The following is a 16652-nucleotide window of genomic DNA, read 5'->3' as shown; positions in this document are numbered from 1 at the left end:
TTCTGTCACTCGATCAAATTTTTCTTTCACGATTGAATTATGGAAGACCCTGTAGGATTATACATGCAGACGAATTGATTTTCAACCTTTGCAATCCTTAAATTCTTCAACATCATAAATTAAACAGCCCAGGCATCATCAATGGTCAGAAAGGCCCCTCAGTCTGACATGCTGATCTTCCACACAGAGGTAAAGCAGCCTTTTCTTTGAAAGGTTTCCAAAAGACCATCAGATTTGCACGGCTCGAATACTAAGACATTTCATCTTAATCCAGGAACATTTTACAATACTTTACCAATTTAGCCTTCTAAAATTTACAGAATGCATATAAATCCACGACTTATACAAGACCTAGTCTTCCTAGGTAATTCTGAAATTCCTTTGAACTGTGGTAACTTGTATAACAAATTAATGATTATAGCCTGATATACCTCTTTCAAATGTGTGTAATTTTTCATCCATGTTGTATAACCAATGAATTAACCAGTATGTTTAGAATGTAAGCGTTCGCTGACGTAAGCAGAGAAAGCTGATGACAACGAATATCATGTCTCTTGTACCATTCTCAAGATATAAAAGTTCATGATTAAATATGCACTATTTTTGAGCAGGAGATATGTAAGTGTCTGGAATAAAGGACAATAAATCAACTGTAGAAAAAGACAGCCCACTTCAACATCTGACTCTGAAAAGTCACTTCTGATTGGGGCTGGACACCTTTGGGGATAAGGCTAATTTGAGTTCAAATGTTGAGAACACGCGCTTTTTCTTCTCTTCCTCTCTGCTCTTCGGTCGTCTCTCTCGCTCCACTGACTGCTCAGACTTCGCTCTGACCATCCCTCGTGGTCCTCTCTGGATCTCGTCGGAACCAGGTCCATGTCATGTGAGTTCCAAGGAAGCTCGGGACTCGACGTCCCGAGAAAGCTTGTCACTCTCTATGATTTACACACCCATGAGAAGGCCTCGCTTCAAAGCCAACCTCATCATTTATACAGATAATAACTCTTCGATCTTACAGATGTCCAAATCTTCGACGGAACGAACTTTCGACCAATAACCAATCAACAAAAAGAATGCAAGGAAACACCAGTACATGCAAATACATCTCCAATATTGTGCTCAAAGTACTGGTGTATTAATTAAATAATTTGCGTAATCCGATAGCAAATCAATGTACACTCAAATTTCATTTGCACTGTATTGATCATTTATTTCACATTCTGTCATTCTTTTCACCAACCTGTCTCATATATATGTGTGTGTTAGATTAGATTTATGTTTAGAATAATAATAAAGTTTGTCTGTATTCAAAGATGATTGACCGTGGTATATTTTGATAAATAATCTCATCCCTGTTTCTAAAAGATTTATCTTTAAAGCTGTTCCTAAATACGTGTGATATTATTTTAAATGAGCCATGAGAATAATATCACTCCAATAAGTGAATGAATCATAATTCACTTATTAAAGCTAATTCCTTACAGTAGGGCGCAGATACAACAAGACATTGTATTACCATTTTAATGGTGGAGATTAATAGTTATACAGAATATTAGTTAATAATAGTTAATATAATAGTTAATAATAGTCTAGTTATTTGACATTTATCTAATTTATAATGGTTGTCGAACACGACTAATTCCATTATACATTTCATTACCTAATAATGTACAATATGTACAGTTTAATTGAGTTCAAGCTCACATATTTCAAGACCCTAAATTCCCTTCTAAATTTATCATACCAAATACCCTTACATATAATGGTGTGAGAATGAGGGCACGTTAACGGTTACCTCCTAAATGTCGCACCCCTAAACATCCTACAAGCCCATCTGCTTCTTTTACGTCGATTTGATCATTGACTGGATTTCGCATTATTGAATATGTTTTGTTGTGTGATATTAATTGTGAATCTGTGCAAAAACACCGGACCCGAGTTATCCAGCATCATGTGGTTGCGGGAGCTCTCGTGGGCGTGCATGGACTGTTGGAGTTTCGTGGGTGGGGGTGGGAGCAGTGTCTCTCAGGAACTGACTGTCACATTAACGTTGGAATGTGATCTATATAATTTTGCTTTTGACACATGGCTTATTTTAATATATAAAAATGTCACACCTTAATATGGCTTAATATTGAATGTCTCTCTCCACATGGAACATGAATGGGTCACTCTATAAAAAGACGGAACCTTTTAGTCTTTTCTTAAATGCAAGAAACGTGATATAGTGTTCCTTCAAGAAACACATCTTTCTCTACAAGAAGCTGGAAAACTTGGGAGGGCATGGGGTGGATACGTGTTTTGCAGTGCAGGCTTGAGTAAGATCAGGAATTATCAGAACTTTTTTATAGATCTTGAAGGAATATTATGTCGTGGACTATCAAAAACTTTTCTTCCATCTCACTAAGAAAACTTTTGAAGTCAGGAGTTCCAGGTGTCAAAGGTTAGAGTTTATGGAGCAGACCAACAAACCCGAGATGTCAACTGACATCTGACTCTCTTGGTCCAGACCCTCATGTGTATGTGTCCACAACATACTAAATGTCCATTTCCAATTTATCGCATTGGCCTATTACCGCTGTGTCCACCAACATACTAAATGTCCATTTCCAATTTATTGTATTGGCATATTACCTGTGTCAACCAACAGACCAACTGCCTATTTCCAAATTTTTACATAGGTCTCTGTACCTTGTGTCCAAGAATAGACTAAATGCCCATTTACAAATTATTGTATAAGTTTATTACCTCTGTGTCCACCAACAGACTAACTGCCCATTTCCAATGTATTACATGGGTGTATTACCCCTGTGTCCAACAACAGACTAAATGTCCATTGACAATTTATTGTATAGGTGTATGTGTCCACCATCTTACTAAATTCCCATAGGCAAATTATTGAATAGGTGTATTACCCCTGTGACCACCAACCGACTATATATCCATTTCCAATTTAACATATTGGCCTATTACCCCTGTGTCCACCAACATACTAAATGCCCATTGGTAATGAATTGTATAGGTGCATGTGTCCCAATATTCTAAATGTCAATTTCCAATTCATTTTTTTGTAGTGTATTGGCATATACACCTGTTTTATTGTACATGTGTTTTACCTATGTGTCCACCAATAGAATAACTTCCCATTTCCAATTTATTACATAGGTCTCTGCCCTGTGTTCACCAACACACTAAATGTCCATTGACAATTTATTGTATATGTGTAAGTCCACAACATAATAAATGTCAATTTCCAATGTATTGTATTGTCGTATTACCCCTGTGACCACCAAAAGACTAACTGCCCATTTCCAATATATTGCATAGGTGAATTACCCCTGTGTCCACCTAATTTCCAATTAATTACATACATCTCTGTACCATGTCCTCCAACACACTAAATGTCCATTGGAAATGTATTGTATTGGTTTTTGTCTACCAACTTACTAAATTCCCATTGTCAATTTATTGCATAGGTGTATTACCCCTGTGACAACCAAAAGACTATATGTCCATTTCCAATTTATTGTATTGGCCTATTACCCCTGTGTCCACCAACATAATAAATGTCCATTTCAAATGTATTGTATTGGCTTATTACCCCTGTATCCACCAACAGACTAAATGTCAATTTCCAATTTATTGTATTGGGATGTTACCTGAGTCCACCAACATAATAATTGCCCATTTCCAATTTATTACACAGGTCTCTGTACCCTGTGTAAACCAAAATACTAAATGTCCTTTTCCAATTTATTGTACAGGTGTATTACCCCCATGTCTTTCAATAGAATAACTGCCCATTTCCAATTTATTACATAGGTCTCTGTAGCCTGTGTCCACCAACAGACTAACTGCCCATTTCCAATTTATTACATAGGTATCTGTACACTGTGTCCACCAACAGATTAACTGCCCATTTCTAATTTATTACATAGGTCTCTGTACCCTGTGTCCACCAACAGACTAAATGCCATTTACAATTTACTGAAGGTAAATCACGTTTCAGTGCCTTATGGACGAGATCCTCAGGCTGCACATTGCATATGCACGGTCAACCCAAAGAAGTGTGCAATTGGGCGGATGAAAGTAAGGTATCTGGGGTTCCACTTGGGTCACAGGCAGGTTTAAAAAACACAGCGATCATAGCCTGCGCGGCGCCCAAGACCAAAAAGGGGGTAAGGCATATTTTGGGGCTGGCTGGCTACTACCGATGGTTTGTGGTTTGTGCCTAGTTATTCTGATGTCACCAGCCTGTTGAATGACCTTACTAAAAAGGATCTACCGATCCGGTCCAGTGGACAGAGGCGTGCCAACAGGCCTTCCTTAAGGTAAAGTCTGCACTATGTGGGGGGCCGCTTTTACATGCTCCTGACTTCTCTCTCCCCTTTATTTTGCAGACTGATGCATCTGACAGGGGGCTGGGCATGGTGCTCTTGCAGGAGGTAGGGGGGGAGGCGGAGGAATGGCCAGTGCTATTTATTAGTTGCAAGCTCTATTTCAGGGAGACATAATATAGTACCATCAATAAGGAGTGTCTTGCGATTAAGTGGGCTGTTCTGACCCTCCAATACTACCTGCTGGAGCTGGCCTTGAACCTGCTTCATTGTCTCCTGACTCCTCCATTGCCCACAAACTAAGATCTCATTACAGCAGGCTATAAGTCCATCAAGGTCCTGATTGGCCCATGGCACATACTGTCCTTGCATGCCTTTAATTAAAATTGGACACTGTTTTTTCAGATATTTTCTGGGCATCTCTGCGTCACTTATGGAACATTGTTGCAGTTCCTCACTATGTGGTTGCATATCACATGGACATCTTCTGGGTTGATGCATATGGCCTGGATCTTTATCAGACATGTCCATGCCATTTGGTTGTTCATCAGGTAGACCCAGGCTGTTTAACCATTCATTGGTTAGATGCACAATGCTTGGGCACTCACTTTGTAGAATCATGCTTGTTGTTCTTATCAATCTTCTTTGTGGGCCACTTTTTCAAGCATGGCTTCTCTTTTAGAATGTCCTCAAGGACCAGGTTGCCTGTAAAACATTTATATTCTCTTAAAGTTTTTTACATTTACATTTTATGCATTTGGCAGACGCTTTTATCCAAAGCGACTTACTTTGCACTTATTACAGGGACAATCCCCCTGGAGCAACCTGGAGTTGAGTGCCTTGCTCAAGGACACAATGGTGGTGGCCGTGGGGATCGAACCAGTGACCTTCTGATTAACAGTTATGTGCTTTAGCCCACTATGCCACCACCACACCAGGTTCTCTTTTAGGGCTGATTGAGCATTCTCTTGGTGTTAAGAGTCTGTGTTTTTCTCTAGATTCCAATCTTGTCAGGTCTCTTCTTTTTGTTTGCTTCTCTCTTGCTATTTGCTCCCCAGTCTCCATTATCTCTTGCTCCAATTCTTTTAGCATTTTTGTTGGTCTCTCTTTGGTGTAAATTTTACCTGTGGCTTTTCTTCCTCTTCTATTGTTTTGTACATTTCTCATATTATCTTGAATTTGTGACATATCCTGTTTTCTTCTTGTCTTTCTCTCATTCCTTCTAATCCTGATGTCACATTCTGATGTGACATCCACACCTTCTGAGGTTATATTTCCTATTTCTTCTCTAATATTTACCCCTTCACTGCCCCATCTTTCATTTGTATATCTATATTACCTTTTATTTATACTGTTCCTGATATGGCAGGCATTTGTTTTGCAGGTTGGTAAAGAGGTGGTGCATAGGGAGGTGGTCTCTATTTTTTTAAATTGTATCATCCAATAATGTTTTCGCCTGTTTTTCAGCTTTTGATAATTTTATCCCATGATTTTTAAATGAATTCAACACTCTTTGAATTTTTCTCTCTTGTCTTCCCTTTTTCTGCTCTTGATTTTGATTTTGGCTTTGTGATTTTTTTATTAATGCCTTTGTTTCTCTACACATAGCCACATCAAATGTTGCCTCTGCTGGCCATTTCGTTTTTAAGCTCTTAATTTTTTCCCATTTATTAGAAAATTCCCTTATAATGTCTTTATATATTGGATACATTGAGCACATCTGCTCTACTGGTGTTGATGACATTGTTGCTTAAAATTATAATCACAGTGTTTATTATATTTCTAATGTACCTCTCTAACCCCAGCTCATGTCTTTCCTTAACACTAGAAGTGCAGAGACACTGTAACCTACGCTTAGCGTGATTTAATGGGTCAGAATACCGCCGAGTCTTCAGACAGGGCCTCTTGCGTGTAGCCAATGGATTGGACTTAAAATTGGTATGTCACTGCGAGTTCTTTCATGATTTCTACTCATTTATTTGTGTTAACTTCGATCTGTTTTATACAATAGAATTTGAAATATTAATTAATTATCATCTATTTTTGTTTTTAGCAAAGGCGTGCTTTGTCTTGCAATAAAAATGAATATAATTGAATCGATAATAATTGTAATGTATATAGTATAAATAACAATAATAATTTTAGTGCTGTTATTTGTAAATAAATTGTTGAATTCTCGATATCTTAACATGGAAATAAGCTGAAATATAAGCTTTCTTTTCTGTGCATGTGTTTACACATACATGTGCATGTAATTTGTCATTACCTTGACTGTAATTAATCAGTTCATAATAAAATACCATTCATGTATTTTCAGTCTTTAAAAAATTATTTTAATTGAATAAATGTAATTCTTTACATCAAGATTTATTCTGTTTGCATTACCATTTCAGAATAAATTATTATTACATTTATGCATTTGGCAGACGCTTTTATCCAAAGCAACTTACAGTGACAATCCCCCCGGAGCAACCTGGAGTTAAGTGTCTTGCTCAAGGGCCCAACAGTGGCATCTTGGTGGTGCTGGGGCTTGAACCCCCAACCTTCTGGTCAGTAACCCTGAGCCTCAACCACTGAGCCACCACTGCCTCCAGTTATTATCAATGATAATAATTTTGTTTGTGTGTGCGCAATTAAGTCCAGTTTGTTCTTGAACAGATTTCGTGTTTATTAAAAAAAAAGTTGGCCTATAAAATGCTTATAGACTGAATTTATCAACATTCTGTCTACGGTTTATCCAGATACATTTGTTCTGGTAACATTGTTTTACATTTATTTTAGGATATACTCATATATTTAGTTTGTATAATTTAATTCTCGTTTGGCATAAATTACATTGTGATCGAAGGCCTGCAGCTGGAAGAGTCCACTTCCATGTTTCTATACCAAGAGGTCTATATATCGACGAGCGGATGGGAGAAATTTTTGTGCAGTGTGATCCAACCTACAATGATACAATCACATTTGTGATATGCTCTCAACATATTCTTTTGACAGCGCACAGATGCACGTACCCATGTTTGTTTTACTGGATAATGTAGTGATTTTTAAAATATTTTACTGCCAACTAAACTATTGAATCAGTAATTTGAATTGTGAATGTTAAGATGTATGTAACTCCACCATATACATTTCCAACATCCCAACCCCATCTCAGACCCACACACAATGGAATGCTAATTTGGGTAGTCCAACCTTTTGCTTTGGTTAATGGCCTTGATCTGCTGCTACTGCAGATGTACTTTTTATTTTGTTGTAATTATATTTGTACAGATTTGTTCTAGATTTCCACTGGGTATGTGTATGTATGTAGGTATGTGACTGCGTGTGGATGAACTTTTATGTATGATTTTTTTGTCATTTTTTAAATTATTATTATCTATGTCTTGCTGCTGTTTTTGTATAGTTTTTTTTTGTATTGTTGTGCACTGGAAGCTCCTTTCACCGAGACAAAATTCTTTGTATGTGTAAGCATCTCTCATTTGATTTTATTCATTTTGCAAACAATGATGGTTTTGTTCACCAATAGATTGTTTGCCAGTTGCAACGAGGTGAAGAAATTGTCTGTCTTTACATTTCATCCCTTTTCCAGGAAAGGCTCGAACAGATGCATGACAACATTGTCCGATAACCGATAAACAGCCAGCCTACTGTCATCTATCCCTATATAGGGATGTGTGTTCAGCATTTATTTTGTTTCAACATCAGCGGCAACCCAGAATTTTATGCCAAATTTGTCCAGTTTATTGGCCATGTACTGTGTGAAATGACAGCGCACCTGGGTAGGGAACAGTTGTCCATCAACTGTTATGTTCTCACCGGGCGTGTATGAAGGAATGCTGTTTTTCACAAATTTGTCAAATATCTCAGATATCATGGCAAATCTATCTGTCACAAGGCGGGCAGCTCTCGTGTTCCTGTCGTCCGCATCCACCATATCTTGGAATTTCTGTCGCGACATTGTCTCTTTGAAAACAGAGTGTCCAACTGCATTAGACCAAAAGTCACCCAATCTAATGCTTGTGTCTCCCGTAACACCTCTCAAATAAACGAGACCAACAAATGCTTTTAGTTCGTCATATGTCATTTTGAACTTTTCAACATTATTCCACCCAGCTTCCGCATCAGTATACTTTCATATGTTTTGCCACATTTCTGTGTCAATCAAACACAGTATGCTGCTCAATGGACTTGTAATATTGTCCTTGGCATAAGATGTTGGCCCTGGGGGTTCTCTCATTATATTGGCCTCTTGGGCTCTACCCCGAGGGTTGCCAGGATTTTGTTCAACCCATACTGTGCCATCTCTTGCAACCTCTTGAAATGAGTCCAGAGCACACTGAATTTCAGAGTCTGATTCTGAATCTGAACCAGATTCAATATCAATCCCACCTCCATCGTCTCTCTCTTCCTCTCCATCGAACACGTCACATTCCTCGCCCTCCGATTCTATCTCATTAATATTTTGCAGTGAGTCCAACGCTTGCTGTGCCGTCATACATATAAAAATATAGACAGTAGACCTATAGTAGCCTAAATTCTTTAAATAATACAAGTATCTATGTGACTATATTACAAGCCTTCGATCACAACATAATTTATGCCAATCAAAAATGAATTTATACAAACTAAATATACGAGCATATCCTAAAATAAATGTACGACAATGTTACCAGGACAAACAGATCTGGATCAACTGTAGACAGACTGTCGATAAATTCAGCCTATAAGCATTTATAGGCCAACTTTGTTTTTTAATAAACATGAAATCTGTTCATGAACAAACTGGACTTATTTGCGCATACACACACACAAAAAAAATATTATCATTGTTCTTATATCATAATAATAAGATAATAATGACTTCTTAAATATTCTGAAATGGTAATGCAAACAGAATATATCTGGATGTAAAGTATAACATTTATTCATTGAAAATAATTTTTTAAAGACTGAAAATACATGAATGGTATTTTATTATCAATTGATATCAAATTAATTGATAATAAAAATGTATGAATATATACACAATATATTCACATAGATACTTGCATTATTTTAAATATATAGACTATAGGCCTACTGTCTATATTTTCAATGTATATTTATTGTATTTAGTTATAAAATACTACACTTTACAGAAATATAAATATTGCCTTCTGGTTCTGTGCTAAGATTCAGTATTTTTAGCTGAGAGTCCAGTATTTCACCTGTGAGGTCTATATAGGTGATAATTATATAAAAAGCTGGGTCCTAACCAGCTTGATAATTGGCAGACAGGTAATCCTCAGGGGATGGAAGTCAACTAATGCGCCCACATTTCGCGAGTGGTGCAGAGAGTTGGGTAGAGTGGCGGCATTTGAGGCGATGACTTCTAGACAACTGGGTAATCTCGGTAAAACACGGGGCAGTTATTTGTCTGATTTGGAAGGCTCCTGGCGAGAGGCAGTGGAGAGAGACAATTTTGTATTGGTGTGTTTATTACTTTTTTCTTTTTTTGGAAAGTGGCAATTTCATCTGTAGCCCCACCCAGTAGCGGTGAGCAGTGAGATGGCAAGGAGATAGCAGGTCAGTCATGAGCAGAGAGCCAATCATAACAGTGGGTGTTTACTATCAGGTCATAAAGGAGAAGCAGCTCTAAAACCAAGAGTTTCTGACAGAGGGTCAGTATGAGGGTGGTGCATTATCATACAGGTGAAACTCGAAAAATTAGAATATCGTGAAAAAGTTCATTAATTTCAGTAATTCAACTTAAAAGGTGAAACTAATATATTATATAGACTCATTACAAGCAAAGTAAGATATTTCAAGCCTTTATTTGATATAATTTTGATGATTATGGCTTACAGCTTATGAAAACCCCAAATTCAGAATCTCAGAAAATTAGAATATTGTGAAAAGGTTCAGTATTGTAGGCTCAAAGTGTCACACTCTAATCAGCTAAACACCTGCAAAGGGTTCCTGAGCCTTTAAATGGTCTCTCAGTCTGGTTCAGTTGAATTCACAATCATGGGGAAGACTGCTGACCTGACAGTTGTGCAGAAAACCATCATTGACACCCTCCACAAGGAGGGAAAGCCTCAAAAGGTAATTGCAAAAGAAGTTGGATGTTCTCAAAGTGCTGTATTAAAGCACATTAATAGAAAGTTAAGTGGAAGGGAAAAGTGTGGAAGAAAAAGGTGCACAAGCAGCAGGAATGACCGTAGCCTGGAGAGGATTGTCAGGAAAAGGCCATTCAAATGTGTGGGGGAGCTTCACAAGGAGTGGACTGAGGCTGGAGTTACTGCATCAAGAGCCACCACACACAGACGGGTCCTGGACATGGGCTTCAAATGTCAAACATCTTACCTGGGCTAAAGAAAAAAAGAACTGGTCTGTTGCTCAGTGGTCCAAAGTCCTCTTTTCTGATGAGAGCAAATTTTGCAGTTTGATTGGCCAGCAAACTCGCCTGACCTGAACCCCATAGAGAATCTATGGGGCATTGCCAAGAGAAAGATGAGAGACATGAGACCAAACAATGCAGAAGAGCTGAAGGCCGCTATTGAAGCATCTTGGTCTTCCATAACACCTCAGCAGTGCCACAGGCTGATAGCATCCATGTCACGCCGCATTGAGGCAGTAATTAATGCAAAAGGGGCCCAAACCAAGTACTGAGTACATATGCATGATTATACTTTTCAGAGGGCCGACATTTCTGTATTTAAAATCCTTTTTTTTTATTGATTTCATGTAATATTCTAATTTTCTGAGATTCTGAATTTGGGGTTTTCATAAGCTGTAAGCCATAATCATCAAAATTATATCAAATAAAGGCTTGAAATATCTTACTTTGCTTGTAATGAGTCTATATAATATATTAGTTTCACCTTTTAAGTTGAATTACTGAAATTAATGAACTTTTGCACGATATTCTAATTTTTCGAGTTTCACCTGTATATGTCCCCTATCTGTCACTCACTTGACGTTGTGTCGATGAGTTGACAATAGGGGTCGCTCCTGTGGGCCCACACATCTCTGATCTTGAGAAAAGGCCAATGGAAATTGGCGTGTGGAATTTGAATGCCACTCCCCCGGATATACGGGTATAAAAGCAGTGACGCTGCAAACCCACAACAGATATCTTCTTTGGAGGTGAGCGAGCAAGTTCACAAAGCTGAATTCCTCTGCCACCTCCATTCATCTCTCTACACTGTTGGATCTATGGCGCATTCCAGCGGTCCTCCCCCTTGCACACCATGGTTGTGCTGAGTAAATACCCCTGGGCGCTTCAGCAGCAGAAAACTACAGAGAGAACAACTTATATACCTGTATATATGTATACCTACGTATACATACACATATATACTGTATATGTGTATATATATATATATATATATATATATATATATATATATATATATAAAACACATAAAAGAGTTTTATTTTCTCTAAAAGAGTGGCACTAACGATAAACGTCTTTTTCAAGAAGCCTTTTTCATTTTTGTATATTTCCTGGTTGCGATCGTTACCTCTCCGCTTCCCACGGCCACTAACGCTGGCTCTCGTGTTGGGCACTGCCCACGCAGGGACAGCGCTTGTGGATGGATCATGCTCTCATTGTGAAGAGGGAAAGCCACCCCAGCAGTTCCCTGACTCAGTCCTTCTACCCACGGGTATGAGACGGGGTCGGTTAGCACTGGGGGCGATTTGGGGATTTCAATGGGAGCTTCTCCGCCGGGAAACCCCCCACAGATCTCCCATTCTGCAGCACACTCGTTTGCTTTCAATTACAGCATCGGAGAGTGGGTTGGTTCAGTCTGTCGCCATGCGCAGCTGACTGCCATGCTTGCCCGTGCGGCTGCGAGCGTCGAGATGGAGTGGAATCCTCCACTCCTCCCTGAACCCTCACGGCCCGGTGATCGGTCCCAGGGCTGCGAGCACTGCTTACAGCTGTGCCCCGCCCCCGCACCTTTCTTTCCGGAAGTGCACGATGAGCTCACGCGATCGCGACGGACACCTTTTACTGCCTGAACATGGTTCGCAGGCTTGTCCTCTCTCACTACCCTCGACAGTGGGGCTGCCAGGGGTTGCTCGGCGACTCCCCAGGTTGGTAAGGCGATTGTGGTGCACTTGTGCCCGCAGAGCGCCGCCACCTGGCGGAGCCGTCCGAGTCTCCCGTCCAGGGCCCGTGGGTTTACGTCGTCACTTACGACTGAGCCTACAGTGCCGCTGGACAGGCCGCCTCTGCCCTGCACGCCATGGCTCTCCTGTGAGTGCACCAAGCTGTGGCGCTCAAAGAACTGCACGAGGGTAGTTCTGACCCGAGATTTATGCAGGAGCTGCACTCAGTGACTGGTCTCGCCCTCCGAGCGAAGATGGTTACGGTGTGGTCTCTCAGGCAGGCGATGTCCTCCTTATTGGTCCAGGATCGCCACCTTTGGCCAAACTTGATCGAACCAGTTTGGCCTATTTGGCGGCACCGTAGAGGATTTCTCCCAGCAATCCTCAGTGAATAAAAGGCAGACGGGGACCATTCAACACATCCTGCCCGGCGCAACGCAATGTCTCGCACCCCCATCTGATTGGCGCCAAGGGCGTCCCACTGCGACTGCAACACTGGCTCCGCCACAGCCCGCCCCAGTAGGCTGGCCCTGACGTCGAGCCACCCGCAGAAAATCGACTCCACCCCGTCGCGAGGCCCTGCCCGCTGGTACGTCCAACGCTGTAGTTCCCTTGGACCCTCTTGCGCGGAGCTTGGGGGTGTGGCTCGCGCTCCCCAAACCGTTGTGTTGGTTGATCAGAAATGTCCGACTTGGCTATGCGATTAAGTTCGCCAGGCCCCGCCCAGGTTCAATGGCGTCCGCTCCACTGCGGTGAGAGGCGAGAATGCCGCTGCCTTGCACGTGGAGATCGCCTCCCTTCTTCACAAGGACGCGATAGAGCCTGTCCCTCCAGCCGAGGTGAAGAAGGGGTTTTACAGCCCCTACTTCATCATACCCAAAAGGTGGCGGGTTGCCGCCAATCCTCGACCTTTGAGTTCTGAACCGGGCTCTTCACAGACCATTCAAGATGTTCACGCAGAAACGCATTCTAGCGAGCGTCCGGCATCTGGATTGGTTCACGCTGGTAGACCTGAAGGACGCGTTCTTCCATGTCTCGATCCTTCTTTGACACAGACCCTTTTTCCGGTTTGCCTTCGAGGGTCAGGCATATCAGTACAAAGTCCTCCCCTTCGGCCTGTCCTTGTCCCCTCGCACCTTCACGAAAGTCGCAGAGGCAGCCCTTGCCTCACTAAGGAAGGAGGGTCAGGCATATCAGTACAAAGTCCTCCCCTTCGGCCTGTCCTTGTCCCCTCGCACCTTCACGAAAGTCGCAGAGGCAGCCCTTGCCTCACTAAGGAAGGTGGGTGTCCGCATCCTCAACTATCTCGAGGACTGGCTAATCTTAGCTCACTTGTGGGACTTGTTGTGTGCTCACAGGGACCTGGTGCTCAGGCACCTCAGCCGCTTCAACTGGGAAAAGAGCAAGCTCCTCCCGGTTCAGAGCATCTCTTTTCTTTGTATGTCTCAATGATGGCCCGCCTCACCAACGAGCACACACAGTCAGTGCTGAGCTGTCTGCGTGCGTTCAGACAGAACACGTTGGTCCCACTGAAATCCTTTCAGAGGCTCCTAGGGCACATGGCAACCTCAGTGGTGGTCATGCCACTTGGGTTGATGCATATGAGACCACTTCAGCACTGGCTACAGACCTGAGTCGCAAGATGAGCATGGTGCCACAGCACACACCGCGTCTTTGTCATGCAGGCTTGTCGCCGCTTCTTCAGCCCCATGTCAGACCTAACATTCCTATGGGCAGTAGTTCCCCTTGGCTAGGACCACGTCGTAGTCATGATGGATGCTTCCCAATGGGGATGGGGCGCCGTATGCAACGGGAATTCAGTCGCTGGCCCTTAGACCAGCCTGCGACTGCACTGGCACATACACTGCCTCGAGTTGCTGGTGGTACTACTTGCCCTGAGGAGGATATTGCCGTTGATACGGGTCAAGCACGTGTTGCTCTGGACGGACAACACAGCTACGGTAGCATATATCAACTACCAAGGTGGCCTACACTCTTGCTGTATGTCACAACTTGCCCGCCGTCTCCTCCGTTGGAGTCAGCACCGGCTCAAGTCACTGCGAGCCGCTCATATCCCGGGCCACCTCAACACAGCTGACGTGCTGTCATGGCAGGTTACGCCCAGGGGAGAGTGGAGGCTCCAACCTCAGGCGGTCCAGCTGATCTGGAGTCGATTCGGCCAAGCACAGGTAGACCTGTTTGCTTCCCCAGAATCCTCCCATTGCCCACTATGGCAGAGATGCCTTGGCACACAGCTGGCCCCCTGGGGCTGCACAAGTATGCATTTCCCCCAGTGAGCCTACTTGCACAAACGTTGTGCAAAGTTAGGGAGGATTGGGAGCAGGAACTCTTAGTGGCCCCTTATTGGCTCACCCAGATTTGGTTCACGGACCTCATGTTCCTCACAACAGCCCCCGGCGAATTCCCCTGAGGAAGGACCTTCTTTCTTTTTAGTGGCACATCATGATGCAGTTGAAGGTAAGTATTAGGGAAGCACGATTTGATCATCAGGTTCCTGAGAGGCACGAGGAGGTTAAACCCCCCAGGCCGCACCTCGTTCCCTCATGGGACCTCTCCATGATCCTTCGGGGAGCTCCCTTTGAGCCTCTTGAGTCAGCAGAGCTAAAGGCGATCTCTCTGAAGACCGCCCTCCTGACGGCGTTCACCTCAATCAAGAGGGTAGGGGACCTGCAGGTCGTTCTCTGTCAGCGAACTGTGCCTAGAGTTTGGTCTGGCTTACTCTCATGTCACCCTGAGACACCGACCGGGCTATGTGTCCAAGTTTCCCATGACCCCTTTCAGGGATCAGGTGGTGAACCGGCAAGCACTGCCCCAGGAGGAGGCAGACCCAGCCTTGGCGTTGCTGTGTCCTTCGCATCTACTTGGATCTCACGCAGAGCTTTAGAAGCTCCAAGCAGCTCTTTGTCTGCTTCGGTGGACACCGGAAGGGAAGAGCTGTCTCCAAACAGAGGATTGCCCACTGGGTCGTCGATGCCATCACTATGGCATACCACGCCCAGCATGTGCCGCCCCCTGCTGGCCTACGAGCCCATTCTACCAGGGGTGTTGCGGCTTCTTGGGCGTTGTCTCACGGCACCTCTCTAACAGACATATGTAGAGCCACGGGCTGGGCAATACCTAACACCTTTGCAAGGTTCTATAACCTCAGGGTTGAGCCAGTTTCATCCCGTCTGTTATCAGGTGACACAAACAGGTAAGTTCGGATCAACTGGCCGGGTGTATCGCTTGTGCATAGCGCCTTTCCCCTCCCTTGAGGCAAAGACGTGCGCTCTTTCCCCCATTGCGTTCACAAGAAGTGTGAACCCTGGACGTTCTTCCTCCCTAGACTAACGGCCGTCGAGTCTTCGGAAAATGGAGGTCACAGGTACCAATACTTTCAACAGCATTGACATCTTTGGTCACTTGGGGCAGTGTTTCGAGTTTCGTAAGCACAGACCGATTTTAGCTAAAGAAAAGTCAACATACTGTTTCCAATTTCACTCTGAGATTATTTTAAAATAGTGCATTGGCATCTTAGCAAATTGGTGATATTTTTTTAACTGTTAATTTAAATTAATTGTCCAAACAAATTGATTCACCAAAATGTTGTCACATTACATCGATACTCATTGGAAAAAGTAGATTGATACTGAAAAAATTCTGTTTTGAAAACAGATGAACTATGCCATGCTACAGAAAAATGCAGCTTGTAGTGTCATTATTCTTAGTATGTAACTCTCCCCATTCCCAACACTTTTGAGAAGATAGTTTATTAATGTAAACTGCAGGATACATACACTAATCATATTGCATCACACAACATCACAATAAAACAGCAAATTCGCTAAGTTGAAAATACTGTTGAATAAGTATTATTCAAGTAAGGGGGAACCTAGACTGGTCTTGGGTTTTGTATAGCAATGCAATTAGGGAGGTAGAGAAAGCAGGGGCCCTTTGCTCTGCATGATGACAGAAGGACCATGATAATGAGTTTTTGTATTATTAGGCAGTAATGAATGGGATGCACTGATTTGCCTCCATGTTACCCTCAGGCAACACAGCTGGATCTGTCAGTCAGAGCGATGGGGAGTCAATTGAGGCTTGTAAACTTAAATATTACCTCTCTTTTGTAATGGAGATTTTTTAATTTTTTTTTAATTTTGAAGCAACAGTGAAACATTTTTCTAGCTGAATTCAGTTGATTACAGTATCAAA

This window comes from Xyrauchen texanus, chromosome 39, assembly GCF_025860055.1.
Source record: "Xyrauchen texanus isolate HMW12.3.18 chromosome 39, RBS_HiC_50CHRs, whole genome shotgun sequence".
In the NCBI taxonomy this organism is placed as follows: domain Eukaryota; kingdom Metazoa; phylum Chordata; class Actinopteri; order Cypriniformes; family Catostomidae; genus Xyrauchen; species Xyrauchen texanus.
Note: the sequence above shows the minus strand (reverse complement) of the source record.